Below are 13003 nucleotides of genomic sequence, written 5' to 3' on the forward strand. Positions count from 1 at the left end.
CGAGTAGAACACAAATGAGTTGTGGGCGATACAAGTCATACTGCTTACCAGCATGTCATACTTTGGTTCGGCGGTATTGTTGGATGAAGCGGCCCGGACCGACATTACACGTACGCTTACGCGAGACTGGTTCTACCGACGTGCTTTGCACACAGGTGGCTGGCGGGTGTCAGTTTCTCCAACTTTAGTTGAAACGAGTGTGGCTACGCCCTGTCCTTGAGAAGGTTAAAACAACACTAACTTGACGAACTATCGTTGTGGTTTTGATGCGTAGGTAAGAACGGTTCTTGCTCAGCCCGTAGCAGCCACGTAAAATTTGCAACAACAAAGTAGAGGACGTCTAACTTGTTTTTGCAGGGCATGTTGTGATGTGATATGGTCAAGAAATGATGCTATATTTTATTGTATGAGATGATCATGTTTTGTAACCGAGTTATCGGCAACTGGCAGGAGCCATATGGTTGTCGCTTTATTGTATGCAATGCAATCGCCCTGTAATGCTTTACTTTATCACTAAGCGGTAGTGATAGTCGTAGAAGCATAAGTTGGCGAGACGACAACGATGCTACGATGGAGATCAAGGTGTCGCGCCGGTGACGATGGTGATCATGACGGTGCTTCGGAGATGGAGATCAGAAGCACAAGATGATGATGGCCATATCATATCACTTATATTGATTGCATGTGATGTTTATCTTTTATGCATCTTATCTTGCTTTGATTGACGGTAGCATTATAATATGATCTCTCACTAAATTATCAAGGTACAAGTGTTCTCCCTGAGTATGCACCGTTGCGAAAGTTCTTCGTGCTGAGACACCACGTGATGATCGGGTGTGATAGGCTCTACGTTCAAATACAACGGGTGCAAAATAGTTGCACACACGGAATACTCAGGTTAAACTTGGCGAGCCTAGCATATGCAGATATGGCCTCGAAACACTGAGACCGAAAGGTCGAGCATGAATCATATAGTAGATATGATCAAGATAGTGATGTTCACCATTGAAACTACTCCATCTCACGTGATGATCGCACATGGTTTAGTTGATTTGGATCACGTGATCACTTAGAGGATTAGAGGGATATCTATCTAAGTGGGTGTTCTTAAGTAATATGATTAACTGAACTTAAATTTATCATGAACTTAGTACCTGATAGTATTTTGCTTGTCTATGTTAATTGTAGATAGATGGCCCGTGCTGTTGTTCCATTGAATTTTAATGCGTTCCTTGAGAAAGCAAAGTTGAAAGATGATGGTAGCAATTACATGGACTGGGTCCGTAACTTGAGGATTATCCTCATTGTTGCATAGAAGAATTACGTCCTGGAAGCACCGCTAGGTGCCAGACCTGCTGTAGGAGCAACACCAGATGTTATGAACGTCTGGCAGAGCAAAGCTGATGACTACTCGATAGTTCGGTGTGACATGCTTTACGGCTTTGAACCGGGACTTCAACGACATTTTGAACGTCATGGAGCATATGAGATGTTCCAGGAGTTGAAGTTAATATTTCAAGCAAATGCCCGGATTGAGAGATATGAAGTCTCCAATAAGTTCTACAGCTGTAAGATGGAGGAGAATAGTTCTGTCAGTGAGCATATACTCAGAATGTCTGGGTATAACAATCACTTGATTCAACTGGGAGTTAATCTTCCGGATGATAGTGTCATTGACATAATTCTTCAATCACTGCCACCAAGCTACAAGAGCTTCGTGATGAACTATAACATGCAAGGGATGGATAAGATGATTCCCGAGCTCTTCGCAATGCTAAAGGCTGCGGAGGTAGAAATAAAGAAGGCGCATCAAGTGTTGATGGTCAACAAGACCACCAGTTTCAAGAAAAAGGGCAAAGGGAAGAAGAAGGGGAACTTCAAGAAGAACAATAAACAAGTTGCTGCTCAGGAGAAGAAACCCAAGTTTGGACCTAAGCCTGAGAATGAGTGCTTCTACTGCGAACAGACTGGTCACTGGAAGCGGAACTGCCCCAAGTATTTGGCGGATAAGAAGGATCGCAAGGTGAACAAAGGTATATGTGATATACATGTTATTGATGTGTACCTTACTAATGCTCGCAGTAGCACCTGGGTATTTGATACTGGTTCTGTTGCTAATATTTGCAACTCGAAACAGGGACTACGGATTAAGCGAAGATTGGCTAAGGACGAGGTGACGATGCGCGTGGGAAATGGTTCCAAAGTCGATGTGATCGCGGTCGGCACGCTACCTCTACATCTACCTTCGGGATTAGTTTTAGCCCGAATAATTGTTATTTGGTGCCAGCGTTGAGCATGAACATTATATCTGGATCTTGTTTGATGCGAGACGGTTATTCATTTAAATCAGAGAATAATGGTTGTTCTATTTATATGAGTAATATCTTTTATGGTCATGCACCCTTGAAGAGTGGTCTATTTTTGTTGAATCTCGATAGTAGTGATACATATATTCATAATATTGAAGCCAAAAGATGCAGAGTTGATAATGATAGTGCAACTTATTTGTGGCACTGCCGTTTAGGTCATATTGGCGTAAAGCGCATGAAGAAACTCCATACTGATGGACTTTTGGAACCACTTGATTATGAATCACTTGGTACTTGCGAACCGTGCCTCATGGGCAAGATGACTAAAACGCCGTTCTCCGGAACTATGGAGCGAGCAACAGATTTTTTGGAAATCATAGATACAGATGTATGTGGTCCGATGAATGTTGAGGCTTGCGGCGGGTATCGTTATTTTCTCACCTTCACAGATGATTTAAGCAGACATGGGTATATCTACTTAATGAAACATAAGTCTGAAACATTTGAAAAGTTCAAAGAATTTAAGAGTGAAGTTGAAAATCATCGTAACAAGAAAATAAAGTTTCTACGATCTGATCGTGGAGGAGAATATTTGAGTTACGAGTTTGGTCTTCATTTGAAACAATGCGGAATAGTTTCGCAACTCACGCCACCTGGAACACCACAGCGTAATGGTGTGTCCGAATGTCGTAATCGTACTTTACTAGATATGGTGAGATCTATGATGTCTCTTACTGATTTACCGCTATCATTTTGGGGTTATGCTTTAGAGACGGCTGCATTCACGTTAAATAGGCACCATCGAAATCCGTTGAGACGACGCCTTATGAACTGTGGTTTGGCAAGAAACCTAAGTTGTCATTTCTTAAAGTTTGGGGCTGCGATCCTTATGTGAAAAAGCTTCAACCTGACAAGCTCAAACCCAAATCGGAAAAATGTGTCTTCATAGGATACCCAAAGGAAACTGTTGGGTACACCTTCTATCACAGATCTGATGGCAAGACTTTTGTTGCTAAATTTGGATCCTTTCTAGAGAAGGAGTTTCTCTCTAAAGAAGTGAGTGGGAGGAAAGTAGAACTTGATGAGGTAACTGTACCTGCTCCCTTATTGGAAAGTAGTTCATCACAGAAACCGGTTCCTGTGACACCTACACCAATTAGTGAGGAAGTTAATGATGATGATCATGAAACTTCAGATCAAGTTGTTACTGAACCTCGTAGGTCAACCAGAGTAAGATCCGCACCAGAGTGGTACGGTAATCCTGTTCTGGAGGTTATGTTACTAGACCATGACGAACCTACGAACTATGAAGAAGCGATGGTGAGCCCAGATTCCGCAAAATGGCTTGAGGCCATGAAATCTGAGATGGGATCCATGTATGAGAACAAAGTGTGGACTTTGGTTGACTTGCCCGATGATCGGCAAGCCATTGAGAATAAATGGATCTTCAAGAAGAAGACTGACGCTGTCGGTAATGTTACTGTCTATAAAGCTCGATTGTTGCAAAAGGTTTTCGACAAGTTCAAGGGATTGACTACGATGAGACTTTCTCACCTGTAGCGATGCTTAAGTATGTCCGAATCATGTTAGCAATTGCCGCATTTTATGATTATGAAATTTGGCAAATGGATGTCAAAACTGCATTCCTGAATGGATTTATGGAAGAAGAGTTGTATATGATGCAGCCGGAAGGTTTTGTCGATCCAAAGGGAGCTAACAAAGTGTGCAAGCTCCAGCGATCCATTTATGGACTGGTGCAAGCCTCTCGGAGTTGGAATAAATGCTTTGATAGTGTGATCAAAGCATATGGTTTTATACACACTTTTGGAGAAGCCTGTATTTAGAAGAAAGTGAGTGGGAGCTCTGTAGCATTTCTGATATTATATGTGGATGACATATTGCTGATTGGAAATGATATAGAATTTCTGGATAGCATAAAGGGATACTTGAATAAGAGTTTTTCAATGAAGGACCTCGGTGAAGCTGCTTATATATTGGGCATCAAGATCTATAGAGATAGATCAAGACGCTTAATTGGACTTTCACAAAGCACATACCTTGACAAAGTTTTGAAGAAGTTCAAAATGGATCAAGCAAAGAAAGGGTTCTTGCCTGAGTTATAAGGTGTGAAGTTGAGTAAGACTCAATGCCCGACCACTGCAGAAGATAGAGAGAAGATGAAAGATGTTCCCTATGCTTTAGCCATAGGCTCTATCATGTATGCAATGCTGTGTACCAGACCTGATGTGTGCCTTACTATAAGTTTAGTAGGGAGGTACCAAACTAATCCAGGAGTGGATCACTGGACAGCGGTCAAGAACATCCTGAAATACCTGAAAAGGACTAAGGATATGTTTCTCGTTTATGGAGGTGACAAAGAGCTAGTCGTAAATGGTTACGTCGATGCAAGCTTTGACACTGATCCGGACGATTCTAAATCGCAAACCGGATACGTGTTTACATTGAACGGTGGAGCTGTCAGTTGGTGCAATTCTAAACAAAGCGTTGTGGCGGGATCTACGTGTGAAGCGGAGTACATAGCTTCTTCGGAAGCAAAAAATGAAGGAGTCTAGATGAAGGAGTTCATATCCGATCTAGGAGTCATACCTAGTGCATCGGGTCCAATGAAAATCTTTTGTGACAATACTGGTGCAATTGCCTTGGCAAAGGAATCCAGATTTCACAAGAGAACCAAGCACATCAAGAGACGCTTCAACTCCATCCGGGATCAAGTCCAGGTGGGAGACATAGAAATTTGCAAGATACATACGGATTTGAATGTTGCAGCCCCGTTGACTAAGCCTCTTCCACGAGCAAAACATGATCAGCACCAAGGCTCCATGGGTGTTAGAATCATTACTGTGTAATCTAGATTATTGACTCTAGTGCAAGTGGGAACTGAAGGAAATATGCCCTAGAGGCAATAATAAAGTTATTATTTATTTCCTTATATCATGATAAATGTTTATTATTCATGCTAGAATTGTATTAACCGGAAACATAATACTTGTGTGAATACATAGACAAACAAGTGTCACTAGTATGCCTCTACTTGACTAGCTCGTTGATCAAAGATGGTTATGTTTACTAGCCATTGACATGAGTTGTCGTTTGATTAACGGGATCACATCATTAGGAGAATGATGTGATTGACTTGACCCATTCCGTTAGCTTAGCACTCGATCGTTTAGTATTCTGCTATTGCTTTCTTCATGACTTATACATGTTCCTATGACTATGAGATTATGCAACTCTCGTTTACTGGAGGAACACTTTGTGTGCTACCAAACGTCACAACGTAAATGGGTGATTATAAAGGTGCTCTACAGGTGTCTCCGAAGGTACTTGTTGGGTTGGCGTATTTCGAGATTAGGATTTGTCACCCCGATTGTCGGAGAGGTATCTCTAGGCCCACTCAGTAATGCACATCACTATAAGCCTTGCAAGCATTGCAACTAATGAGTTATTTGCGGGATGATGTATTACGGAATGAGTAAAGAGACTTGCCGGTAACGAGATTGAACTAGGTACTGAGATACGGACGATCGAATCTCAGGCAAGTAACATACCGATGACAAAGGGAACAACGTATGTTGTTATGCGGTTTGACCGATAAAGATCTTCGTAGAATATGTGGGAGACAATATGAGCGTCCAGGTTCCGCTATTGGTTATTGACCGGAGAAATGTCTCGGTCATGTCTACATAGTTATCGAACCCATAGGGTCCGCACGCTTAAAGTTCAATGACGGTTATATTATGAGTTTATGTGTTTTGATGTACCGAAGGTAGTTTGGAGTCCCGGATGTGATCACGGACAAGACGAGGAGTCTGGAAATGGTCGAGACATAAAGATTGATATATTGGAAGCCTATATTTGGATATCGGAAGTGTTCCGGGTGAAATCGGGATTTTACCGGAGTATCGGGGGTTACCGGAACCCCCCCGGGGGTTTAATGGGCCAAGATGGGCCTTAGTGGAGAAGAGGAGGGGCGGCCAGGGCAGGCCGCGCGCCCCCTCCCCCTCTAGTCCGAATTGGACAAGGAGGGGGGGCGCCCCGCTTTCCTTCCTCTCTCCCTCCTCCTTCCCCCTTCTCCTACTCCAACTAGGAAAGGAGGGAGTCCTACTCCCGGTGGGAGTAGGACTCCTCCCTGGCACGCCTCCTCCTGGCCGGCCGCATCTCCCCCTTGCTCCTTTATATACGGGGGCAGGGGGGCACCTCTAGACACAACAATTGATCCCTTGGATCTCTTAGCCGTGTGCGGTGCCCCACTCCACCATAGTCCACCTCGATAATATCGTAGCGGCGCTTAGGCGAAGCCCTGCGTTGGTAGAACATCATCATCGTCACCACGCCGTCGTGCTGACGAAACTCTCCCTCAAAGCTCGGCTGGACCGGAGTTCGAGGGACGTCATCGAGCTGAACGTGTGCTGAACTCGGATTTGCCGTACGTTCGGTACTTGATCAGTCGGATCGTGAAGACGTACGACTACATCAACCGCGTTGTGCTAACGCTTCCGCTTTCGGTCTACGAGGGTACGTGGACAACACTCTCCCCTCTTGTTGCTATGCATCACCATGATCCTGTGTGTGCGTAGGAATTTTTTTGAAATTACTATGTTCCCCAACACCTCATCTTTTGATTTCAGAAGATATACATAACACTATCTAGTGGAGTTGTCAATCAACGTCATGAAGTATCTCTTTCCACCTTTTGTCAACACGCCATTCATCTCACAAAGATTAGAATGGATAAGCTCTTGTGGCGCCAAGTCTCTTGCCTCTGCAGTCTTATGGGTCTTGCGAGGTTGCTTAGCTTGCACACATACTTGGCACTTGGAGCCTTTGACAGTAGGGATTTTCGGAATTAAATTCATATTGGCTAGCTGCGTCATGCAACCAAAGTTAATATGACAAAGTCGTGAATGCCAAATATCAGACTCATTTTTGTGTCAAACATTATTAATAACTTTAGTGCAAATATCTGACAAAGATAGCGGAACAAGCCTCTGCACTCATAGCCTTTCCCACCAAATTTTCCACACTTGGAAATTACAACTTTATTGGACTCAAAAACCAACTTAAAACCATCTCGACATAAACGGGAACCGCTGACAAGATTCTTATTGATGGACGACACATGATGAATGTTCTTCAGACGGATGGTCTTCCCAGAAGTAAACTTCAAATCAACCGTACTGACACCTCGAGCAATGGCATGTGACCCGTTCCCCATCAGCACGGGAGAAATCCCTGTGGCCTGGTAAGAAGAAAGCATGGATGCGTCAACACAAACATGTACATTGGTGATACGTCCATTTTGCGTCATGTTTACCTACTGTTATTTATAATGTTTTCATGCATAATAATGCTTTTTGGTGTAATTCTAATGCCTTTTCTCTCATAATATGCAAGGTTCACACAAAGAGGGAGAATCCGGCAGCCGGAAATCTGGACCTAGAAAAGCTACGTCAGGCCACCTATTCCGCACAACTCCAAACAAGCTGAAACTTCACGAGGATTTTTAATGGAATATATAAGAAATATTGGAGCCAGTAAGTACCAGAGGGGACCCACCAGGTGGGCACAACCCACCTAGGCACGCCAGGGAGCCCAGGCGCGCCCTGGTGGGTTGTGCTCCCCTCGGCCCACCTCTGGTGCCCATCTTCTGGTATATAAGTCATTTTGACCTAGAAAAAAATGAGGAGAGGACTTTCGGGATGGAGCGCCGCTGTCTCGAGGCGGAACTTGGGCAGGAGCACTTTTGCCCTCTGGCGGAGCGATTCCGCCGGGGGAACTTCCCTCCCAGAGGGGGAAATCATCGTCATCATCATCACCAACAACTATCCCATCTTGGGGAGGGCAATCTCCATCAACATCTTTAATAACACCATCTCCTCTCAAACCCTAGTTCATCTCTTGTGTTCAATCTTTGTACCAGAAATATAGATTGGTGCTTGTGAGTGACTAGTAGTGTTGATTACATCTTGGAGTTGATTACTATATGGTTTATTTGGTGGAAGATTATATGTTCAGATCCTTTATGCTATTTAATACCCCTCTGATCTTGAGCATGTTTATCACTTGTGAGTAGTTACTTTTGTTCTTGAGGTCACAGGAGAAATCATGTTGCAAGTAATCATGTGAACTTGATATGTGTTCGATATTTTGATAGTATATGTATGTTGTGATTCCCTTAGTGGTGTCATGTGAATGTCGACTACATGACACTTTGCCATATTTGGGCCTAAGGGAATGCATTGTGGAGTAGTTATCAGATGATGGGTTGCGAGAGTGACGGAATCTTGAACCCTAGTTTATGCACTATTCCATAAGGGACCATTTGGATCCAAAAGTTTAATGCTATGGTTAGAATTTATTCTTAATACTTTTCTCGTAGTTGCGGATGCTTGCAAGGGGGTTAATCATAAGTAGGAGGTTTGTTCAAGTAAGAACAACACCTAAGCACCGGTCAGCCCATATATCAAATTATCGAAGTGGCGAACACGAATCGAACCAACATGATGAAAGTGACTAGATGAAATTCCAGTGTACCCTCAAGAACGCTTTGCTTATTACAAGAGACTGTTTTGGCCAGTCCTTTGCCTCAAAAGGATTGGGCTACCTTGCTGCACTTTTGTTACTATTACCGTTACTTGCTCATTACAAATTATCTTGCTATCAAACTACTTTGTTACTTACAATTTCAGCACTTGCAGACATTACCTTGCTGAAAACCACTTGTCATTTCCTTCTGCTCCTCGTTGGGTTTGACACACTTATCGAAAAGGCTACAATTGATTCGATATACTTGTGGGTCATCAATTGGCACTGATGTCAATTAACCAATAAGGGGATTGAAATACTGAAAGGATGGTAGGAAAAATACCGTACCCTGATTCCTTCATTTCAGTATCACCGATGACAACATTAGCGGACTTGCGCTCTTCTCATGTTCGCGATCCTCAAAGCGTTAGGACATTTCGGAGCCCAGTGATTAGGATCACCGTAGACATGGCAAAGTACCTTCCCCTTCTTATGAGAATTCTTCTTGAAGTTGGTAGAATGTGACGGCTTGTTCTTTGTATCAAACTTGCCTTTGCCCTGAGTTTTGTTCTTGTTGTTTTTGAACTTGTTGGGCTGGAAGTTCTTCTTCTGTACCATGTGGGCACTAGAAGCTCCCTCAGCAACTCGAGCATGTGTGTCCTTTGCTCTTGCCTTCTCTTCAACATCAAGAGCACCAATGAGATCCGAAACGGAAAACTCCTGTCTCTTGTCACTAATGCAGGATGCTGCTAACGCGACACTACGATCAGAGACCCTTCAACGAAAATGTGTGTGATGCAATAATCGCAAATAGTGGTGTAAAAAACCATCAAAAAAGGTGCAAAACATTTGCGATGGCGGATGCATCAAACACGGTTCATATTTTAGTTTCGTGTGCGATGCAGGGCATACGGTTCAGTTCAATTAACTGTTTGCGATGAGGAGAAACAAAAGAAACGGGCAGCCAGATGAAGGTGTGTGCGATATACAGCATACGGTTCACTCGGATGAACTGTTTGTGATTAGGAAACACAAAAGAAACGGTCAGCCAGATCAAGGTGTGTGCGATATACGGCATGCGGTTCACTCGGATGAACTGTTTGCTTTGAGCCAAGAGAACAGAAACGGTTCAATATAACAAGATGTGTGTGATACGCGGCAAACAGGTCTGTAATCATAAATGTGTGCGAAGACTGATAATAACACAAACGATTGCTGCTAATAAGCCGTGTGTGTTGTGGGCAAATGCTTGGTGGTATACAATTGTCAGCGATTGATGAAATCATCACCGGCGGGTTCCCCAGTATGGTCCATGTGCAATGTCATTGCACACAAAACAACAACATACGTACTTATAACCTATAAGGACTTGATTCCATAAACAGATTGAACATCCAATTACATATGTGGCTAGTACACACATGACCTATGCACACACCAAAGTACGTTCCAAAATGCCTAGGAAACTCAAATAATGTATAAAAAGGCAAAACAAACCGTGAATAATTTCATATTTTTAGGACGACACTACTATAGTTGCATGTTGCCTTTGTAAAATAAATCAAGGCGGGAAGAGACATCGCATGTCGTTTCGCACACATAGGTGACAGGTCCCTCTCGGAACCATGAGCCTTTTTGAGAGAAGCTCCGGTTTGTAAGAAGTTTGTACCAAAACTTGTCCCAAATTGGACTAATTTTTTACCACAGCATGTTGGTGCTATGTCATAACACCATGCCAAGTTTCATGATTTTGAGGCGAGTTTTGGATTTACAGTAATTTTGAAACCAGGTTTCTCAATGTTTACTCTCAAATCGACACCTGATACGTCTCCAACGTATCTATAATTTTTTATTGTTCCATGCTATTATATTAGGGATAATTAGATTTATGCCCCTAGTTGTGTCCCACTCGTCTGTTTTACCCCTAATTCCCAAAAGTCACCGGTTCTGTCCAAGTCACTTTGCTGTTCTTATGCTTTTGCCCATTGACCGTTTGACCGTCAGTTTGCAAAATTCATAACTAATTCATACTAAATCAGAAACATGCAAATAAGATACCAAAATGTTCGGAAAAACATCCCCTATATGTGAGTGTCATTTTCATTCATGAAAAAAGTGTTGGAAGGTGCCCATCCGAGTTTTAGCTCTTATGCTACCACCATGAATAGAAAAATCTAAAAAAGTTCAAAAAATTACAAAGAAAATTTGGTGGCAAAGAATGACAAATGTTTTAAGTGCCTGCCAAGTTTCATCAGGGAATAACATTCGTGGGTGCCGTGGCAAAAAAACAACCAGCACTCCAAAATAGATTATGTTTTTGCCACGACTTCCACGAATGTCATTCCCTGATGAAACTTGGCAAGCACTTAGAACATTTGTTATTCTTTGACATCCTATTTTTTTGAATTTTTTAGATTTTACTATTCATGGTGATATCAAAAGAGCTAAAACTCGGATGGGCACCTTCCAACACATTTTTCATGAATGAAAATGAGACTTGCATATAGGTGATGTTTTTTTGAACATTTTGGTATCTTATTTGCATTTTTCGGATTTAGTATGAATTAGATATGAAGTTTTCAAACTGACAGTCAAACAGTCAAAGGGCAAAAGCATAAGAGGAGCAAAGTGACTTGGACAGAACCGGTGACTTTTGGGAATTAGGGGTAAAACAGACGAGTGGGACACAACTAGGGGCATAAATCTAATTATCCCATTATATTATCAATCTTGGATGTTTTACAATCATTTATAGTCATTTTATATCATTTTTTGGTACTAACCTATTGACATAGTGCCAAGTGCTAGTTGCTGTTTTTTCCATTTTTTTACATCACGGAAAATCAATATCAGACGGAGTCCAAATGCCCCGAAACTTTACGGAGAATTTTTATGGGACAGAAGGAACACAACGGGCCTTGGCTGCGCCTGGGGGTCCCCCGAGGGGGGCACAAGCCACCAGGGTTGTGTCCACCTCGGGTGCCCCTCGGACCGCCTCTTCGCTCTATAAATACCCCGATATTCCAGAAACCCTAGGCACATCGACGAAATATTCATTGAGCCGCCACAGAGTCCAGAACCACCAGATCCAATCTAGACACCATCTCGGATGGGGTTCACCACCTCCATTGGTGCCTCTCCGATGATGCGTGATTAGTTCTTTGTAGACCTTCGGGTCCATAGTTAGTAGCTAGATGGCTTTCTCTCTCTCTCTCTCTCACTGGATTCTCAATACAATGGTCTGTTGGAGATCCATATGATGTAACTCTTTTTGCGGTGTGTTTGTTGGGATCTGATGAACTTTGAGTTTATGATTAGTTATATCTTTTTATATCCATGAAAGTTATTTGAGTTTCTTTGATCTCTTATATGCATGATTGCTTATAGCCTCATATTTCTTCTCCGATATTTGGGTTTTGTTTGGCCAACTTGATCTATTTATCTTGCAATGGGAAGAGGTGCTTTGTAGTGGGTTCGATCTTACGGTGCTTGATCCCAGTGACAGAAAGGGAAACGACACGTATGTATCATTGCTACTAAGGATAAAACTATGGGGTCTATCTCTACATAGATAGATCTTGTCTACATCATGTCATCGTTCGTATTGCATTACTCCGTTTCTCCATGAACTTAATACACTAGATGCATGCTGGATAGCTGTCGATGTGTGGAGTAATAGTAGTAGATGCAGGCAGGAGTCGATCTACTAATCTTGGACGTGATGCCTATATAATGATCATTGCCTGGATATCATCATAATTATTTGAAGTTCTATCAATTTCCCAACAGTAATTTGTTCACCCACTGTTTGCTATTTTTCTTGAGAGAAGCCACTAGTGAAACCTATGGCCCCCGGGTCTTCTTTCTCATATATTTGCCTTTGCAATCTACTTTTCTCTTGAATTTATTTTTAGATCTATTAAACCAAAAATAAAAAATACCTTGCTGTAATTTTTCCTTATTTATATTATTTAGCATTCAATCTATCAATTTACTACAAATTTATCTCACGTCCGTTTGCCACTTGAGGCGTCGTACCCCGAAAGGGATTGACAACCCCTTTAACACATCGGGTTGCGAGGAGTTGTTATCTGTGTGCAGGGGCTGTTTACGTTGTGTTGCTTGGTTCTCCTACCGGTTCGATAACC

This window comes from Aegilops tauschii, chromosome 7 (assembly GCF_002575655.3).
Source record: "Aegilops tauschii subsp. strangulata cultivar AL8/78 chromosome 7, Aet v6.0, whole genome shotgun sequence".
In the NCBI taxonomy this organism is placed as follows: domain Eukaryota; kingdom Viridiplantae; phylum Streptophyta; class Magnoliopsida; order Poales; family Poaceae; genus Aegilops; species Aegilops tauschii.